At 32.5% G+C, this 20,774-nt stretch overlaps 1 protein-coding gene and 1 non-coding gene across 2 annotated transcripts in view; one reads left to right on the top strand and one right to left on the bottom strand.

Annotated features, from left to right (window-relative positions):
- Positions 1 to 20,774, top strand: part of LOC123533700 (gephyrin-like) — a 473,298-nt gene that overhangs the window by 310,931 nt on the left and 141,593 nt on the right. The gene's annotated exons all lie outside the window — the stretch shown is intronic.
- Positions 10,566 to 10,659, bottom strand: Trnak-uuu (transfer RNA lysine (anticodon UUU)). Its single transcript has 2 exons — positions 10,623 to 10,659; positions 10,566 to 10,601 (listed from the first exon to the last, which is right to left on the bottom strand). It is a non-coding gene; the product is annotated as a tRNA-Lys (tRNA).

The following is a 20,774-nucleotide window of genomic DNA, read 5'->3' as shown; positions in this document are numbered from 1 at the left end:
ATTTGGCGATAGAAAAGGGTATGAATTTTAGTGTGCTGCTATAGCTTCTCAGAATACATTTGTATCGATAACTTTTAGGACAGAGGTAAAGTACACTTAGCTAATATGTTGTTGTGGGTGTGCTATACTTTGTTTTCTTCCAGCTCTTTATTATTTATTTGTATTGAAAGCAATACTTATTAAAGGTAGACTCATTAAAACTCTCTAAAAATGAAAAGATGTAATAAAAACGTGCACTTATATAATATATCTTTAAAGGTGTACTATACTTCAAAGTTTTTTGTTTGTTTCTTTTTTGCGAAAGAAAAGATTATGAATTTTAGTGTGCTATTACATGTATAGCTTTTCAGTATATACATTTTGTATTTGTATTGTTAACTATACTTATTAAGGGTATACTGATAAAAATAATATTCTCTAAAATATGGAGATATGTAAAGTATAAGTGTTAGTTAAACTTCTACTTTGTTTGATTTTGTGATAGAAAAGAATATGAATCTGGAAAGTTGTTATAGCTCTGCAGTATGTATTTGTATTGATAGCTACAAATGTATACGTATTTAAAGTATAATGATCAAATTTCTCAAAATATGGTCAGATGTAGAGTGCATTTTTTAAAAATATTTTCTGTAGGTATGCTATGCTTTGGATTTTTTTTTTTTGCGATAGAAAGATTATGAGTTTAGTGGGCTGTTATAACTTTTCAGTTTATATTTGTAATTATTCTTATTAAACTATACTGATCAAAATATATTTTGTAAGGGCGCTATACTTTGCGTTTTTGTCTCTTCGATAAAAAAGGTTTATGAATTAGGTGTGCTATTACAGCTCTTCAGCATAATTTGTATTGATAACTATATTTATTCAAAGTATACTGATCAAAACTTTCTTAAAACAGAAACAGACGTAGTGTGCGCTTATTGAAAATGTTTTTTGTAGAGCACATTTTTTTGAATATATTTTTTGTAGGTGAACATTGCTTTTGTTTGGTTTTGTGGTATAGAAAAGGTTATAAAAATAGAATGTTGTTACAGTTTTCAGTATATACTTGTATTGATAACTATACTTATTTAAATTATACTGATCAAACTCTCTAAATTATTGATAGATAAAAAGTAAATCTATTTAATATTTTTTGTAGGTATACTATACTTTGCGATTTCCGTTCTCTATTTTTCTTTAGAAAGACAAACACAGGTATTTATCTTTTAGAGAAAAACATACTTAGTGAAGACGTCTTTATTATGTAGATTTTTTTCGCAAAGACAAGGATATCTATTATTATTCAATATATTAGGACTTTTATCCTAAATTGACCTAACCATTTTCGCTCTTTTTTTCTGGTAAGGAAAAAAAATAGGGATAGAAGAAAAAAGGAAAAGAAATTACAGTACAGTAGCACTTTATTTTGAAACATGAAAAAACTATATATAGATATTGTAAAACACTGAAAAACAAAGTAATGTCATTAAATAACCAAGAACAAACAAAAAATATATTGATTCAGTTCACGAACATTAACCTTGGTACATATGGTCAAACATGAATGGTTTTAGTTTGCAGCATATTTTTGATCATATTTAGCATTACGCTTTCTGTAACAAAAGTAAAGGTCACGAACGCACATGTATGTGTATGTATGTATGTATGTATATATATATATATATAAATATGTATATGTATATATGTATGTATGTGTATGGGTATATATATGTGTGCGTTCCTGTATGTAGTTGCTACATGTCTGTTGCAATAAGATACAAATGAACAAAAACGAATAAATTAATATGTTCACCATTTCTTTGCGTCTTGTATCCATCTGTCGTGTTTCTGAATAGAGACTTTGTTTTTTATGTAAATGAGTATTAAGTTGTGTAGTCTCAATGTCAGAGGGATAGGAAATGAGTCGAAACGTAAAGAGTTATTCCATTGGCTAAAACGGCAAACATGTGATATATATCTTTTGCAAGAAACTCACTTAAATAACGATAAAAGTAGTACTTGGCAATCAGACGTGGGGAAGGGGTCATATTTCAGTGGGGAAAAAAGTAACAGTGCAGGTACATGCATTTTGTTAAACAATTATTTTGCATTTGAAAACATTAGATTTACAGAAATAATCAGGGGTCATTTAATAGCAACTGAACTAGACATCGAAGAGAAATCTTTTCTGATAGTAAACATATATGGACCGAATAATGATGACATTTCAATTTTTAGTAAATTAGAAGAATTTCTTACAGAGCATGAAGGCAAAAATGTTATATTGGGAGGCGATGTAAATACAGTTTTAGATCCAGAATTAGATAAAAAGAACGGAAATTCAAATACTCATAAAAAATGCAGAAAATTATTAAAATATGTAATGGAAAAATTTGGTATTTGCGACATCTGGAGAATAAAAAATCCTACAAAATCACAATTTACTTGGCACTCTAGCGATAAACCGCCTATTTTTTGTAGATTAGACTATTTTCTGATATCTCAAAGTCTTGCCAATAATACAAACTCATGCGAAATAGATGTCGGGTAAAAGTCAGATCATTCAAGAGTAGGTTTAACACTGAATATACAAAATCAACCGAAAGGAAAAGGATATTTTAAACTGAATAACAGTCTCTTATTAAAAGATGACTTTCAAAAAGAAATAAAGGATATAATCAAGGAAACAGCTAGATTAAATGAACAGGCAAATCCAAATACTCTTTGGGAAGTTATCAAGGGAAACATTAGGAATGTAACTATAAAATACGCTACAAAAGTAAAAAAAGAAGAGGAAAAAAAGGAAAAAGAATTACAGTTAAAAATACAAGACATAGAAAAACAAATTTTACATGACAAAAACAATATTGAGAACCTAACAGAGGAATATGATAAGTATACAACAGAATTAAATGAATTAAATGAGAAAAAGATACAAGGAATAATTATGAGGTCAAAAGCTCAGCAAGTTGAATATAATGACAAAAATAGTAAGTTCTTCTCAAACTTAGAAAAACAAAACTATGAGAAAAAATCTATGAAACAGATACATGTAAACGGAACTATTATAACTGATCAAAAGCAAATTTTGAAAGAGCAAAAACGTTTTTATCAAAATCTATACAAAAAAGAAGAGCAAAAAAACATCACAATTCGATTTTATGGATCCACAAATAAACACCCTAAGTGAAATAGAAAATTAACAATAAGTGAAGAATTAACAGAACATGAATTCAGCATTGCCTTGAGAAGCATGAAAAATAATAAAAGTCCAGGATCTGATGGGTTAACAACAGAGTTTTACAAAATATTTTGGAATGATTTAAAACAACATTATATAAAATCCGTTAAGTTCTCCTTTGAAACTAACTCTTTAACAGAGCTGCAAACACAAAGTATAATAACGCTTTTACCGAAACCAAACAAGGATACAACATATATTGAAAACTGGCGACCCATTAGCCTGCTGAATACAGATTATAAAATAATGGCTAAAGTAATAGCTAATAGAATTAAGAATGTTTTACCATCGATAATAAACAATTGTCAATCGGGCTTTATGAAAGGGTGACACATAGGAGACAACATTCGTGTTATTTTTGAAGTTCTTGAACAAATGGAAAATTCAGGACAGGAAGCAGTCTTATTTTTCTCTGATTTCGAGAAGGCCTTTGACAGCCTTAATCATAATTTCATGTTTCAAACAATTGAATTCTTCAATTTTGGTAATTACATAACAAAATGGATAAAACTGTTTTACAAATAAGCAAAAAGTTGCACTATAAATAACGGTCATATATCAGAATTTTTTGAAGTCGAAAGAGGTGTACGACAAGGATGTCCCCTTTCCCCTTTCTTGTTTATTATTTGTATAGAGTTATTATCAAACTGTATTCTAAAAAACAATGATGTAAAAGGAATACATATCAATGATATTGAAGTTAAAAATGTGTTATTTGCTGACGATGCCACATTTATAACTGATGGATCAAGAAAGTCTTTTGAAACGTTAATAAGTATATTAGACAATTTTAGAAATATTTCCGGTCTAAAACTAAATGAAAAAAAGGGCAAGTATTAAAAGCTGGTTCAATACGTAATACAAATTTTAAATACTGTACAAATAAAAAATTTAGATGGACATCAGATTCTGCGCAATCTCTAGGAATTACCTTTTATACAGATGTACAAAAGTCACAATCTAAAAATTTAGAAACAAAAATTGAATCCTTTAAGAACTGCCTCAAACAGTGGCAGCATAGGAAACTGACGCTACTGGGAAAAGTCACAGTTATAAAAAGTTTTGCTCTACCAAAATTGATTTACTATTTATCTGTTTTACAAACCCCACCAAAACAAACAATAAACCAATTAGAAAAAAACATGTTTGAATTCATATGGGATAAGAAACCAGATAAAATTAAAAGGGAAACAATAAAGAAAAACTATTTAAATGGACGTATAAAAATGATAGATCTTTGCAAGTTTAATAGAGCATTAAAGGCCTGTTGGGTTAAAAAGTTACTGGATAAAAATAACAAATCAATAATAAAAGCTATTTACATAAATAAACTAGAAAAAATAGGAGCAAACTTGATTTTTGAATGTAACTTAAATGAAAGAGAAATATTTAAAAAATATAAGACAAATCCCTTTTTAAGAGATATCATTACAGCGTGGATTGAAATCGGTATTCTGTCCGAATGCACAAATGTAAACAAAGAGATAATATGGAACAACAGGAAAATAAAAGTAAACGATAAAACATTTTTCTATAGAACATGGTTCGACAAAGGTGTGTTATATCTCGAACATTTATATGATTTCCGAAAAAATCAATTCTATACATATGAAGACGTTAAAAATCTGTATAGCCTTCCTGAACATGACTACCTCAAATACATGTCTTTAATATAAAGTATACCTACAGAACTAAAACAAAAAATCAAGATAGAAAATGTACCTTTAACTTCAAAAAGAAATGCAATTTTGAAAAGGTTTACGGACACAAAAAGGGCAAATAAATTCCTATATGAACATCAAATAAAAAAAGAAGCAATGAAAAATAAAGCTGAAACGAAATGGGAGAATATTACTTCAAAAGCAAATTTAATATGGAAATCAATATATAGAAATATCTTTACAGCAACGATAGATAGTACATTTAGAAACTTCCAGTATAAATTTATACACAGAATAATAGCGACAAATAAACTTTTACTAAAACAAGGTCTTATCGAATCAAACCTGTGTGATTTCTGTCAGATGCATGTTGAATCCATTGAACATCTTTTCTGGGAATGCCCACATATACAAACTTTTTGGAGAGATTTGAGAAAATTTTTCAACAAAATAACGTACATTTAGAACTCACATATGAGACAGTGGCTTTTTTAATTACGGAACCAGTTCTACAAAGTAAAGCTAAAAATGGTATCATTTTAACAGCAAAATATTTTATTTATAAAAATAAAATAAATAAAACTATGCCAATTTTGGAACATTTCTTAAGTTACTTGAAGACAAGATTGGAAACGGAAAAGTTAATAGCGCTACAACATGACAAAATAAATGAATATTACCATAAATGGAATGGATTCCCTCTACAAAAATAACTACATAATTTAAAAAAAAAAACTCTCTAAACATACTTTTAGATTGGAATATGGCAGTTGGATACAAAACGTAGATATACAACACTATATCTGCTGATATCACATATGTATATAAGGATATGTGTGAGTGTGTGTATGATATGCGTGGGAGGTTGTTTTGTATGAAAATTTGTATGTTTGAGGGTGGGTGTTAGATGGATGTGAGATTTCAAGAAATTTCCTGATGTACATTAAACAAATGATAATATATGAGCATCATGGTATAAAAATAAAAAACTATAGAAGCAGACATGTACTCGATATATAAAACTAGTTGGTAAAATTGTATATGTATTATGTAACGTTATTATTATTGTCTGTATGATGTACATGAAGGGAAAACAATAAATAATAATAAAAAAAAAAATTGTCAATACTTTTTATGTAAAATAAAGTCCTGTTTCATGAAGCATTCTCCACTCTTACGGAAGAGTATGCCCGTTTTACCTTTCTGACAAACATCAAGACCTGCTTAGAATTGAATGTTGAATGAACTTTACAGTAAAGTCATGTTTAGATCAATTTTCAAGATATGTAAAATTGGTCGAATTTTCTTTTCTACTTAAAACGTACTTTTTGAAACAATTGATACTATATTTACGGAGTCAATCACGCGTTCATCTTAAATGTCGGACTTCTCATGATTCTACTGCATTGTTTCGGTCGCTTACGCAAAACTTTAAATTTAATCTCAGACAAGAACGTAAGTATGTCGACAATTTGGCTCAGTGGTTAGAGCACTGGACTAGCATCGGAGTGAGTCGGGTTCGATTTCCAATATAAGCACTTGAGATATTTATGTAGACAGTAAATATAGGACAGGTCTGGAAATTCTTATAGACCTCATAAGCGGTCTATAAGGTGTTTATAGACCTCATCGGAACAAAGAAGCCGGTAGGTAACTTTTAATATGAGCCTCTTATAACAAAACCTATACACGTGATCGTGTGCCACCGAGTTTCACTTACTGAGATGATCTTAATAGTACACACATGAGGATTCTCTTCTGCAAGTATACACACTTTCATTATCGCTCCTGCAGGTATTTACATAAGTTAAAAAAAAGAAACGTGTAAGACCTTCCTGAGGCATATATACACACAATCCAAGCAGACACGTGTGATGGCTTTCTCATAATTTCAATGACTGTACTACTCGCACGCATTCTTAGTTAAATTACAGATAGTTTCTCTCATGCAAGTACATTTGTAGCATTTAATGTCCTGCAAGAATATATAAGACATATGCGAAATCAACACTTTATAATGAGAGAAATTATTTCAATAGGAATTTTGATAGAATACTAGTATTACAAAATCCTTTTACACCGTAGGAATTTGAGTGAGGCATTTTGTCCTTTTATGAATGTAAAGTTCCCTTTTCATACCCTAAGGTAGGGGTCGATATGCCATCCACTTTCATAGTTACAGCCGTAAAAAAGACAAAATTACATCTGTAAATATGCTTCAAAGTTAAAGCTGCAGAAATGTAACAGGGGTTGAAAAATTAACGTAATTTCACGGGTCGAAAGATGTACAAAAGGTTAAGGATAAACATTAACTTTAGACTAGGAAAAGGCAACAACTAAGGCTTCACAGGCGACCTAGTTAATAAAGGACAACTAAAGCTATCATTAATATGAACCGCTTTGATACAGAGAAATTCAAGTGTGTCATTAACCTTGCAGCTAGTGATCTAGACTGTACACTCTGCAAGTCGTCTTGAAGCGGTTAACAATTGATAGATTTATGAAAGTCCTAGCGGTTAAGAGGATATAAAGCGGACATAGATATAAATCATTTACCTTGACACCTTACTGTGACATTTACCATTAACTAACTGACCTTTGTTGTGCTATATGCATGACATCTTAACGTGGTTTACTAAGAAACCAGTGCTAATTTTGTAAAATTAAAATTCTAAAATTAATTCCTGTTGTTATTATTTTCTGGTCTTTTTTGGGATTTTAGCGTCTATCAATAAATGTTCAATAGAATTCCGTTTAAGCTAGTGCTAGGGACGTGAGGGGTGTTAGATTTACCATTTCTTTTCTTTTACAGACTCAGCCAAACCGCGTCTGCTATTATTTGGGCGGGCCGTTGATCTAGTGGTAACACGCTTGACTGCCAATCCAGAGGTCCGGGGTTCAAATCCCGGTCCAGGAACCGCCGGAAATTTCTGAGATGCTTGAGTGTCTCCCACCCGACTAAGAGGCCTGTACTGGTTCTTCTCAGGAAAGATGGCTTTGCGTGTATTGGTGCTATACACCGGGCACGTTAAAGAACCAGACTGTCTATTCGCAAAGAGCTAGGCTAAGTTAGCCGGACATGCCTGTATCTCTCTCTGTTCTCTCTGTCTGCTCTGGGGGCTGTATCTCACTCTGTCCCTCTGGTCAGGTCGCTCCGAGTCTGTACTAGTAGAGGATGAATTTCTCGCCCTTTGTGGCTGCGTTTGCTATATGTAAAACGCCTTTGAATTTGTTTATCATGAAAAGGGCGCTATATAAATCTGGTATAATAATAGTAATAATAATAATTTTGCTTTGTTGCATTGTATGCTTCCAAAGGATTATCTTACAGAGTTTATTAACTATCACAACATATATATGTGCCGTCAAGCGGCCATAAAAAGTCTTTATCATGTGCTTGAATTCAGTGTTAAAATGTTCACATGATGGGTGTTACACTTTCCATTACCTCTCATGAACAGATTCAGTCAAACCGCGTCTGCCATTATTTTGTTTGATTGCATTTTAGTCTTTAGAAACATTGTCTTACACACAGAATAGACACGAAATTATGCCATTCGATCTTTAATCAGAAAGTGTAATCTTGACCTTGAATCCTGCACTCAGCTTGTCGTTAGAGAAGGAAGCTAAGTATTTTACATTCAAGTTTTACATTGACCTTTAAACTGGGAGACCGGGATTTTGTGTTTCGAACGTCGTCTTGAAGGGGTAATAATTGATTGCAGTTCTTTGAAAATATTCCATAAAGAGAAAGGAGCTGTTAAGAACATTTTACTTTTTTCTTTTAAGTGTCACCTTGACCTTCTATGTGATTTGTAAGTCGTCTATATAAAGTAATCAGATGATGCTTGTTTTATAAAATCTTTCAAGCAATTTAGGCGATGTGGATTGGGCATAAGCATAATATTTGAACTTCAGGCGTGATCTTGACCTTGACCCTTGTGACACGGGTTATGTATAAAAATCTTGCTAGTTGATAGAAAGTTACAGAGAGGACATGTTTGTAAAACTAACAGACGGAAGGACGGACCAACAGACTGACCTGCGTGACTCCATTTTAGCCCCCATATAATTTATACCGAATATTTTACAGTCATTAAGAGGTATTTTACAATTGCAGTATTAAAATACAGTACGTTTTACAGCTATAAAACAGAATTTTTATAACAGGTTGTCAATATGAAAGATATGTTGTGTATTTTTTACAATGAACTTTAAGCTACAAAGTGAAGATACTGAACGTTTAAGAAGTTCCGAAATTGTCATTTTTATTAATGCAATCATGTAAAACACTTTGAATTCGCGCGAACTTTATTTCGCACATTTGCTGTGATCTGAATTACCTTTTATATTTTGCTAAATGTTGAATTCGTATCACTTTGAATAGTGAACCGATAATTCATATGGACATGCCATGTATACACTTGTACGAATGTGTCTAAACATTTTGTTCGCATGGGATGAGAGTCAGAAATTTTAGCTAAGCTGGAGTTCTAAAGGATCTGAAAGACAGTAATTTCATATTAATTGCAGATGAAAAGACGATATTTCTCTTGTAGCGGATTTTGAACTACAGCGTAATTTTCATGCATTATCATAGATAGAAAAATTAAGAACTTAGTATCTTTCTTTATTGCAGATAATTGTTTAGAGGGATAAACGGTATATCCATAAAACGATAAAAAGTAGAATATACTGAGAAACCTCAACATTGTTTATTAACTGTTAGAACAAGTTTAACTGCATGTTCGCCTGTTAACACCATAGTCTGACTTTCTGCCTCATAAACACTCGCAATAATTGAAAATACAGCCATTCTTTTATTGGCAAGGTATAAATATATCACTTGTCTAGGCAAAACCTCAAACATAGAACACACACGTATAATGTAATAATATATTGTTGTGCTATTACAAAAACTGATGACGGTTTTTACCTAAATAGCAATAGTTTTTACCTAAATAGCAATTATGGGAATCTAAAGACCAGTCAAAAAAGCATAGCATTAAAAAATAAAATCAGTGATTTCAATTTGTCCAGAAAGAAAAACGAACCTAGTTGTTATAAAAACTAACCCGTATGGTTTTGGTTACGTATGATTTTGTTCTTGTGAATAGAGAACAAGATGAAACTAAGAACAAACTTCTAAAACACTAGAAATGTACATTACAAGTGAGTTTCTTTTTTATTTTATGCATCTATTTTAACATTCACGTCTTCCATGGATATAGTGTGAAAAGTACAGTTTTAAAGGTAAAACATAATCCAAAGGACACACACTTTAGGAAGCAAAAACATTATCGTGGTCTGTGAATAAAGGTTTGTGATAAAATGCATGGATGCTTTTGAATTATAAGCAAAAATTTCATGTATACTCCAATGCCAGTAGAAAAATTGATAATTTTATCGAAACAAAGACATGTTTATTAAATACGTAGTTTCTAAAGGATTTAATTCAATTAATTAATCATAAATGTAGCTAGACAAAACGATATCATGCAAATTTTATCATGGAGACCAATTATTCGCATCAACAAATGCATAAAGCATGATCCATCCTCTCAGACGACTCGTGAAACTAATTGTGATTGGTCAATACACACAAAGTCGAAAGCCATTTTCTCCGTAGGTATCCAGCGGTTTTTAATGTCCTCACAATAAAACAATAACAAAAATGTTTGCGCCCAACATGGGACTCGAACCCATGACCCTCAGATTTCAGAGGTGTACGACAGCCTTAAAAGTCTGATGCTCTACCGACTGAGCTAGCCGGGCGACATGTATAATTACAATAGTTATAGTATCAATAATCTTGTACAATTCATATTGTAGTACAGAGATCAATATAAAAACTTATACTGTAATATTTTAAGACGTATATTCGACAGATACCTGCATTGCTAGATCATTTAAATCCCAAAACATACAATTAATTCAATTAATCAAATATGAATAATTATAATTAGATAATCAGTTTTAATCTATTTTTGTGTGTTGAACTGTTTTTATTAATATTACAGAAGGCCACATTGAAATTTAAGATATTTAATATGTTCTAACACTGTTATATATCTTTATGTGTTACCTTCTTTAAATAAAGTTATTATTATTATTATTATTATGCCCCCTGAGGGTCACATGGTTTATACAGACTTATATAGGGAAAACTTTGAAAATCTTCTTGTACAAAACCACATGGCCTAGGGCTTTGATATTTGGTATGTAGCATCACCTAGTGGTCCTCTACCAAGATTGTTCAAATTATCTCCCTAGGGTCAAATATGGCCCCGCCCCGGGGGTCCCAAGTTTTACATAGACTTATATAGGAAAGAAAGTTTAAAAATCTTCTTGTCTGAAACTGCAACACTTAGACCTTTGATATTTGGTTTGTAGCATTGTCTTATGGTCCTCAACCAAAATTGTTCAAATTGTACCCCTTGGGTGAAAAGAGGCCCTACCCTGGGGGTCTCAAGATTTATATAGACTTATATAGGAAAAAGCTTTAAAAATCTTCTTATCTGAAACCATACGATCCAGGCTTTTGATATTTGGTATGATGCATTTTCTAGTAGTCCTTTACCAAAAGTGTTCAAATTATGCCCCTAGGTTAAAAGAGGCCCCGCCCTGGGGTCACTTAGTTATTATGTGAGTTATATAGGAAAATAATTAAAAAATCATCTGATCCTATTTCCAAGACTGTTTAATTATAATTACCTGATGACCCCAAGTAATATGATGTCACTTGACTGTGACCTTGACCTACTGACCTACTTTCTTGTTTTTTAAGGTACAGTGTACAGCCTTGAAATTTTGATGACATACACAGTTTTGCAAACAAATCGTAAAACTGAATTTCATTGACTTTGAATGTGACCTACTGACTTTCTTAATATTTTATCATCAGTTTGACATTTGAAACATGTAGCTCATATTACTCAGGTGAGCGATCCAAGGTCATCATGACCCTCTTGTTTGTATTCTTCTTGTTTCATTACTAGATGCGTCAGAATATTATAATCCTGTACCTGAATTAATCTGCATATGGTACTTATTTGGTAGTCTTTTTCTATCATACTTTAGCTGTTTTAAAACGTATTAGTTATTCGAGTACATTTCTACCTTTGGAACGAAATTCCACGTTTTATGAAAATCCAAATGAAAACATTTTTATCGTACAAATACTTAAAGGCTGACTGAGATAGAACGGATAGCAGGTATGATAATAGGTTTGGTAAACTTAAAGCTTCGAAAAAACATTTAACTACTAAAAACATGATTAAGGATTGTGGAACTAGTTGTTGTTTTCAAATTGAATCTATTGTATCAGAGTTGACGTTTTAAAAAATTGCATTTTGGCAGGTTTATAAAAGTTTTTTTGTAATTACTTACGATTTCCGAAGTAAGACTGAGTATTTCATAAATACTACTAATATCTTAATTAGGAATTATTATCTCCTAATTGAGACTTAATATCTCCTATATCAGATTTAATATTTCCAATTAAGAACATACTATCTCGAAACGTGGACTCTGTATCTCATAATACATCGTCGGTTCTACATTTGTTAATAGGAGTAAGCGACTCATTAATCGCTCTGGAGGTTGCTTTGGTTATTTTGTATTTAAGCTTTATTTACAGTATTTCTGTTTATTCTAGTTAGTTTTATTCACTGATTTAGATATTTCTTATATCAAAACTAATGATTTGCTTAATGATTTATATTTTATGTTTTATTCATGCAAAAATATTATATTAAATATTGGACAATCCCCATTTATGAAAATTGAAATGAAAATGACACTAACTATTCAGATATGAATACAATACGTTTAAGGTTGGCAGTCAAGTCTTCTTTTATTGTATTGTTTTATTTGATTACATTCTTGCATTTACAATACTTTTATACTTTTTCTAAGCAACCAGTCAATGTAAAATACCTCTGGTTATTATGTCTCTCACATGAAGTTTGGGAGACATATCGATTTAGTGCTGACTTTCTGTATGCCAGTCTGTCTGTCTGTGTGTCACATAATTTGCTCTGCAATGCCTTTTCCAGATATGTGCTTTTATGTTTTGAAAGTAAAACATAATAATGCATATGATAAATACCTACTTACTGTCTTGTTCAAGTCCTATTGTGATGTATTTATGATAAATTGAAGTCCTGGAAAATTTCAGCTAGAAAGAAGTGCCTGCATTGAAGCTCAAGATAGAAATTCAAATATTCTGTACCTCGAACAGAACGAGGCGCGCATGGGTCTCCGATTGGTCATATGGGCAACACGTGCCTCGCAAAATCGAACAGATGTTACAGTAATACATTTAACATAGACGGAACAGGTATGATATCGAAAAAGTGAAATTGACATTTATAGAATTGGTAGAAAGAATATCTACAGAAAATGTCTTTTTATACAAGTCTAAACTATTTGGTGCGATAATATAGAGAAACTTTGAGATACTCGTCCATAAAAATAATAAATCAAGAGCATAATTGAAACACCCTAATAATTATGCACTACAAATGCTCACAATGTTTATAGCTTGTTAAAACAATTGACACTGGATATTCATCTTTTAGCACGTTAGTCAGACTTTCTCCTTCATTTACATAATTATGTAGTAATTGGTAATCCATCTACTGGAACATCCATTTCTTTCATAGGTAAGGTGTAAGAATATCAGCTGTCTGAGTAAAAACCAAAACCATGACCACACACGTGTTGAAAAGCAACATAATTACTATGAACTATGAGTAAGCGCTTAATGTTTAAGTTGATGACCTTTCCGAACTAATAAGCAATTGTGTTATGAGTCTTCCAAGACAAGTATACAAATGCAAACGGTGAAAATGTTAAAGAATGGAATAAACACGTGTATATCGAACGCTTAGTCAGTTGAATGCTATAAAGTTTATAATCAGTATGTTGTCTGTTTCAATTATTCCGTCAGTCAATAGATTCAAAACATGTATCTTGTATAGAAACAACAAATGCTGGTAAAGATATCGACCAGATGTATGTGAACTACAATGTAATTTTGTTGTGCAAGTAAGAGAATACGGAACTGTTTCTCAAATCTATCTATTTTTCATATTTAATTCTTTTTCTTTTAATATGTGCAACGCACACACAACGGATATCTGGGAATTTTATCATACCTTATTACTACCTTATATAAATGAAAGACTTGAACGTATTAATCACGATCTGACCGTAACACTTACATTTCACGGTGACGAAATTTGTTTTATTGTCACGTCTCTAAAATAACAATAACTTTAATAGCTTCAGACTGCGATCAAAGTGATGCTTTTTTTCAGCTGGTTTATAATTTGTCATTATTTCAAGACATACGCATGAATTGGTAATTTATATGAATAGTCTATTTTCAAAATAACAATATCAATGGTTACAAAATAATAAAAAAACTATAATGGGAAAAACTTCTCATACCACCATTATAGCCTGTTTTGGTATCATTTTATGAAAATCTGTAAACGGAAACATCTCTCAGCTTAGAACTTCATCAGAATCTATTCCGCAAATTTCACAAGTTTGACTAGAATAGATTTAAGGAGTCTTGTTTGGCTTACAATAACTTTGTACTTGCATCATCCACCCAGAATTACTTTATACAAAATGCAAATGTAACTGCAAAAATAGTAAACATTTTGTATCAAAATTTGCTACATCAAGATTATATCCGTATCTTTAAAGACCAATTGATACTGTGGCAGAGATAAAGAATAGTTTTACATAATTTGAAACATTCTTTTGGATATTTTCTTGTTAAAAATAACTTTTGAACATAATGTATTAATCTTCTTCAAGAAGATGTCATTGCAATTGTGAAGTTCCCTTTTATAAGTATTGTGTCTGAATAAGCTAGATAGGCAAATAAACTGAGCCGTGACAAATTGATAGTTAGTGTCTTATCAAACTAGAAACTCCCAATATTCCTTTAAAGAATAGAGCAACAAGTAAACATATATAATGTGCGTGTTTGTGCGTTATTAAAAGGACACATGTCGTCTTTTTAACATATGCCTGTCTGCAGCATTAACACTCCTTTCCTATTAAAACTTTTCCCATACTTGCTGATTGTTTAGGCATAGGAAATAGAGATCAATATAATTGCACCTTTACTAATCCTACCAGGTGTTCTGTATTACAAAAGTGGATCTATTGTGACATTTTGATACAAGCAAAACTGTATTATCTGCACTATTATTTACCTACTGGTACTTCGTTTTATTATTGGCTTGTTAAAAGTTAATTTTTTACCATATGTAAGTTGACAGAATCATAGGAACCATGTCTTGAGGGGTAAACCAAACACAAATGAATAAATCCTGAATGATTTTGTTGTGCAAAAATGTATGATATTGTGTCTTAAACAGTTTTCATTTTCCACTCAATTGTGTAATTGCAAGGGAAGTAAACTAATAGATCTCTACTTATAAGTACTAGCCCAAGGCAAGAGTTGTCATTCTTTGTGGATCACAACTTTAAATTAAAAATTAAAACTTCTGTTATTGATATTAACAAAAATATCATAAACTTCATATTTGTGAAATCATTTTTGGTTATTTCAAGGACTTGGAAATTAATTTCTAGACTGTATTTAATGTAATTCTATCATTGAAAATTTTAGGGCCTATCTCTAGATTGTTGTCTTATAACTCGTGTTGAAATCCATTACAACTATATGTAAACATTTTATTGTCTTTAAAGATATATGCAAAATTCAGCTGTTCTCGTAGACACATTATATCTTTATATCACACATTATATCTTGCCATTTCAAATCATTCTATGCCTGGTCTCGATCTACACGTTTTATAATCCCACATATAAATTTTTCATGATAAAAAGCAGCCACTATCCGTAAATGCTTGCTCGGGCTTTTTGTGGTATCTAGTTATACCCGGGTTACAGTAGCAAACTGTATGTGCGTAGTCCGACACAATATTACAACACAACTTGTCTTAAGCTTTATTTCTTATTCTTTATTCAATAGCTGTTAATTTGAACCTCTTGTAACAAAACCTGCACATTTGATCACGTGCCTCCAAGTTTCACTTCCTGAGATGATCTTACCAGTACACACATGAGGCCTCTCTTCTGCAAGTATACACACACTTTCATTATCGCTCCTGCAGGTATTTACATAAGCTCAAAAAACAGGAACGTGTGAGACCTCTCCGAGGAACATATACACACAAGTCCAAGTAGACACGTGTGATGGTTTTCTCCTGAAAGTAAATATATGATTTCAACGACTGTACTCTCAGTTAAATTACAGATGGTTTCTCTCATGCAAATAGAATATCATTTGTAGTATTTTATGTCCTGCAAGAATATATAAGACATGTGCGAAATCAACACTTATTAATGAGGGAAATTATTTCAATAGGAATTTAAATAGAATATTACAAAATCCTTCTACACCGCAGGATGTTTGAGTGAGGCATTTTGTCCTTTTATGAATGTTAAGTTTCATACCTTAAGGTAGGGGTTGATATGCCATCCGCTTTTATAGTTATAGCTGTTAAAAAGACAAAATTACATCTGTAGATACGCTTCAAAGTTAAAGCTGTAGAAATGTAACATTCAGATGTTTAGAAATAACGTAATTTTAGGGGTCTGGACGTGGTTAGTAACCGATGCTAAATTTATAAAATTAATTCTTGTTGTTATAATTTTCTGGTCCTTTGGGTTTCTAGAGTTTATCAATACCTGTTCAATGGAAAGCCGTTTAAACTAGTGCTAGGGACGTGAGGGCTGTTAGATTTACTATTTCTGCTCTTTTACAGACTCAGTCAAACCGCGTCTGCTATTATTTTGCTTGGTTGCATTGTATGCTTCCAAAGGTTTTATTAACTATCACAACACATTTGTGCCGTCTGGTGGCCATAAAATGCTTCATCTTGAGCTTGAATTCAGTGTTGTTATATTTTCAGGTCCTTTTGGATCATGGAGTCCATTCAATATCTGTGAAATAGAGTACTAAATTGTTTCGCTTTAGGCGGTGTTCGGGGGTATGAGGGCTTTTGCACTTTCAATTACCTCTCATGAACAGATTCAGTCAAACCGCGCCTGCCAATATTTTGTTTGGTTGCTTTCAGGGCTTTAGAAGGATTGGCTTACAGATAGAATAGACACGAAATCATACCATTCGATCTTTAATCAGAAAGTGTGATCTTGACCTTGAGTCCTGCACTCAGCTTGTCGTAAGGTAAACACTAATAGATTCATGAAAATCTTCAAAACGATTAAGAAGATCAAGTGAGGAAACGAAGCTAAACTATTTGACCTTTAAGTTTCACATAGACCTTGAAACTAGGGATACCGGATTTTGTGTTACAAACGTCGTCTTGAAGAGGTAATAACTGATTCCAGTTCTTTGAAAATATGCCAAAAGAGAAAGGAACTGATACGAACTTAAACCTTTTACCTTGACCTTCTATGTGTTTTTGTTGTGTTGAGCGACCTTTGCAGTTTCCACTTTTTCTATTTTATTATCACAGCAGCGTTTTTTCTCCCATGTGACGGCCGTGAAAGGTCTCCCGTACATTCAGTCAGGGCTGTTATATTTCGATCTTTTCAGATCTTTCAGCACGACATTTCGGCCTGGGTGGTTCCAATACTCCCGCTTTCATAGCGCTGGGTATTGTATAATCATCCCTTGGATATGGTGCCTGCTTTTTAATTTTGTCTTTTGGCAGTTTCTGTGATTACAGGCTCCATAACCTCAGATCCCCTTTTTAAATTCCAGTTTGTTTAATTCTGTTCATTCTCGTTTAGGGCAAATCCTTTATTTTAACTGGGTAACATACGCCGCTTTTCGTTGAATTACACACAAGTGTATCATTGAAGGTTCCATGTGCAAATATCTGCGGATGTATCTAAATTGTTTTTGTACTTGTAGCATGTGTAATGTTGAGTTCTGCTCAACCCGGGGCTAGAAGGCGTGGACGGGAGCATACATTTCCACTACCGTCCATGAACAGGCTCGATAAAACCGAGCCTGCAACATTTTTAATTTTGTCGTGTTGAGCGACCTGTGGAGTTTCCACTTTTTCTGTTGTATGTCGTCTGTATAAAGTAAACAGATGATGCTAGTTTTATTAAAATCTTTCAAGTAAGTGAGGCAATGTGGATTGGGCATAAGCTATCAGTATTTGATATTCAGGCGTAATCTTGACCTTGAACCAAGTGACAAGGGTTATGAACTCTACACTTTGTCTTGATTACGCTAACATTTAATTCAAGTTTTATAAAAATCTTGCTAGTTGGTAAGAACTTATAGAGAGGATATATTTGAAAAACTAACTGACGTGCAGATGGACCAATAGGCTGACGTGCGTGACTCCATTTTAGCCTCCATGTACTTTGTATCTAGGGTATAATAAGAAATATTTTACAGTCATTTAGAGGTATTTTACGCCTGCAGTATTAAAATACAGGCCTTTAACATAGGTTTTACAGCTGTAAAACAGATTTTTGTGTATAACAGGTTGTCAATATGAAAGGTATGTTGTGTATATTTTACAATGAACTTTAAGCTACAAAGTAAAGAAATCCCGAAATTGTCATTTTTATTACTACAATCATGTAAACCACTTCGAAAACTTTATTTCGCATACTTGCTCTGATCTGAATTATCTTTTTTTATTTTGCAAAATGTTGAAATTCGTATCACTTTGAAAAGTCAAAAAAACAAAGACAAATATCAAACAGGGAATGCCACGTACCAAACACGCAGCCTCCCGAAAACGAAATCCACAGCACGCAGACGTGCACAGCACAAACACACACACGCACACAAAGCCAACACACAAGGACAAAACGAACAAACAAAAGAACACAGTTGGGCACCGCCTTGGAACGGTCATTGGCATAAACACCACTGGGGAGCTTAAACCGGTTTGTGGTGCGCACCCAACCTCACTCTTACCCCCACCATGTTCCAAAGACACGGGACAGTGTAAATAAAAGTAATCCCCTCCAGATGAATATCTAACACATGTAATGGAAACAAAAAGGCATGGCATGTAAAACACAAAAAATGCTCGTGTATTTGTAACCCCTTTCGCCTCAACTAGCTCAGTTCCTGTATATATACACTTATATAGTCTACTTGGCTACATGATGTGGCAATTTCAATGAGGCCGGGTCGGATGACAAAACAATTTAATCAGTTCAATAATGGGTTTATTGGTGATAATTACATGATGTTGTTTTACTACAAAGAAGTAATTGTAATCTGAAAATATAAAACAACAAATAGTAAACATAAGCGAGAAATAGTGAAACGTCATTTGACAGATGACAGCTGTCAAAAATGTAACAAACGAGTGTTACAAAAGGTGTGGTGGGGCGTAACTGACCGCTTTCGACACAGTAAATTTAAACTCGTAATAATGTATTAAATACATTACATATCAGTACAATATATTAGACACAACAAGAAATATAATTACAAAGTACAAAAATGGTATTTACCTGAATATATATGTAATATATCCAAAGGTACTTGGCTCATTTTGCAGAGTATGAAAATATATAAGTTCAAAATGTTGACCTTTGAAGTGACCAGACCGTGATTGGTTAAAATAAGTCACATGCCAAAATATTGGGAAGATTAGTATAGGAGGTCATGATTTATTTCCCTTGGACCATTCATAAGTATTGGAGTATTTTGGCAAAAGTATGGAACACCAGACGGGACAAAAACAGGAAAATGAAATAAAATAACCAAAACTTTAAAGAGATTTACATGTACCGTTATTTTACCCTACGACATACTCCCCCTGCTTCGAAAATGGTGTCCCGACATTTAACATACAAAATGAAAAGTACCATGTTGTATAAGCATTTAAATAAATTAACCAAATGAATTAAATAAATTAATTCACGAATAACATCATATGGAATATCAAATAATATAACAAAAGATAAAAAATTAGAATACATAATATTATATGGTGTATAAATGAAAATGTATATATCATTTAAAATTACATGTGGGAGGCATAGTGTGTGTATGAGGTAAGTATGTGTGTTTCAAGTGGACTTAGTCCAACGTGACACTTTTAATACAATCCTCGCTTCAAATGTAATTCCATATGTTGTACAAATTACAAGTACATGTTCACAGTTCATTCAGCATTTAACTTCAATCACACATGTTTATACTCGATAAAAATATGAAGTCCTTGATTTTCTTATTATACACAACTCTTCCACATTAAAGCTTATTTAATCATACACTCATATTTCAAACATATGTGTCTGTTTATCATATTTACAACTGTCTATATCACACTTAGATTCACTTAATTAAAAACCCAGTCGTTCGAGCGTTGCCATATTGGAATTTGTCTCGCACGTATTGGTCGTCTGTATGTTTGTCACCGGATGAATGACGACTTTTAGAATGTTCATTAGCCTTCGGAGAGTGCCTTCTAGCAGGTATGATATATTTTTCAACTCCTTTGATGGCGGTTGGAAGAGTTATGTCCTTCACTGGAAGTTGAGCTGGATGCGTATCGTTGCCGTTGTCACTGAGGTAAGTATTTTCTGTTGTATTGCTCAGGTAAGTATCGTTTTTAACCTCTTCATGTCGATTCTTGTTATTTTCATGTTGCAGGTAAGTATGATTTACTTTCTTTGTTAAAGGTAGCCAGCAGATTTCGATGAAGTGTCCTGGTTTTCCTGGCTCGTGGACAATCTTTACGAACTAGAAAAACTGGAATATTTGGATTTGGCTGATCTACCACTATATATGGTGTCTCTTCCCATTTGTCGGCGAGTTTGTTTTTGCCACGAAGTGTAACATTTCGAACAAAAACGAGATCTCCAGGAACTATGGTACTTGATTT

This window comes from Mercenaria mercenaria, chromosome 1 (assembly GCF_021730395.1).
Source record: "Mercenaria mercenaria strain notata chromosome 1, MADL_Memer_1, whole genome shotgun sequence".
NCBI lineage: Eukaryota > Metazoa > Mollusca > Bivalvia > Venerida > Veneridae > Mercenaria > Mercenaria mercenaria.
Note: the sequence above shows the minus strand (reverse complement) of the source record. Positions and strands in the feature narration are given on the sequence as shown.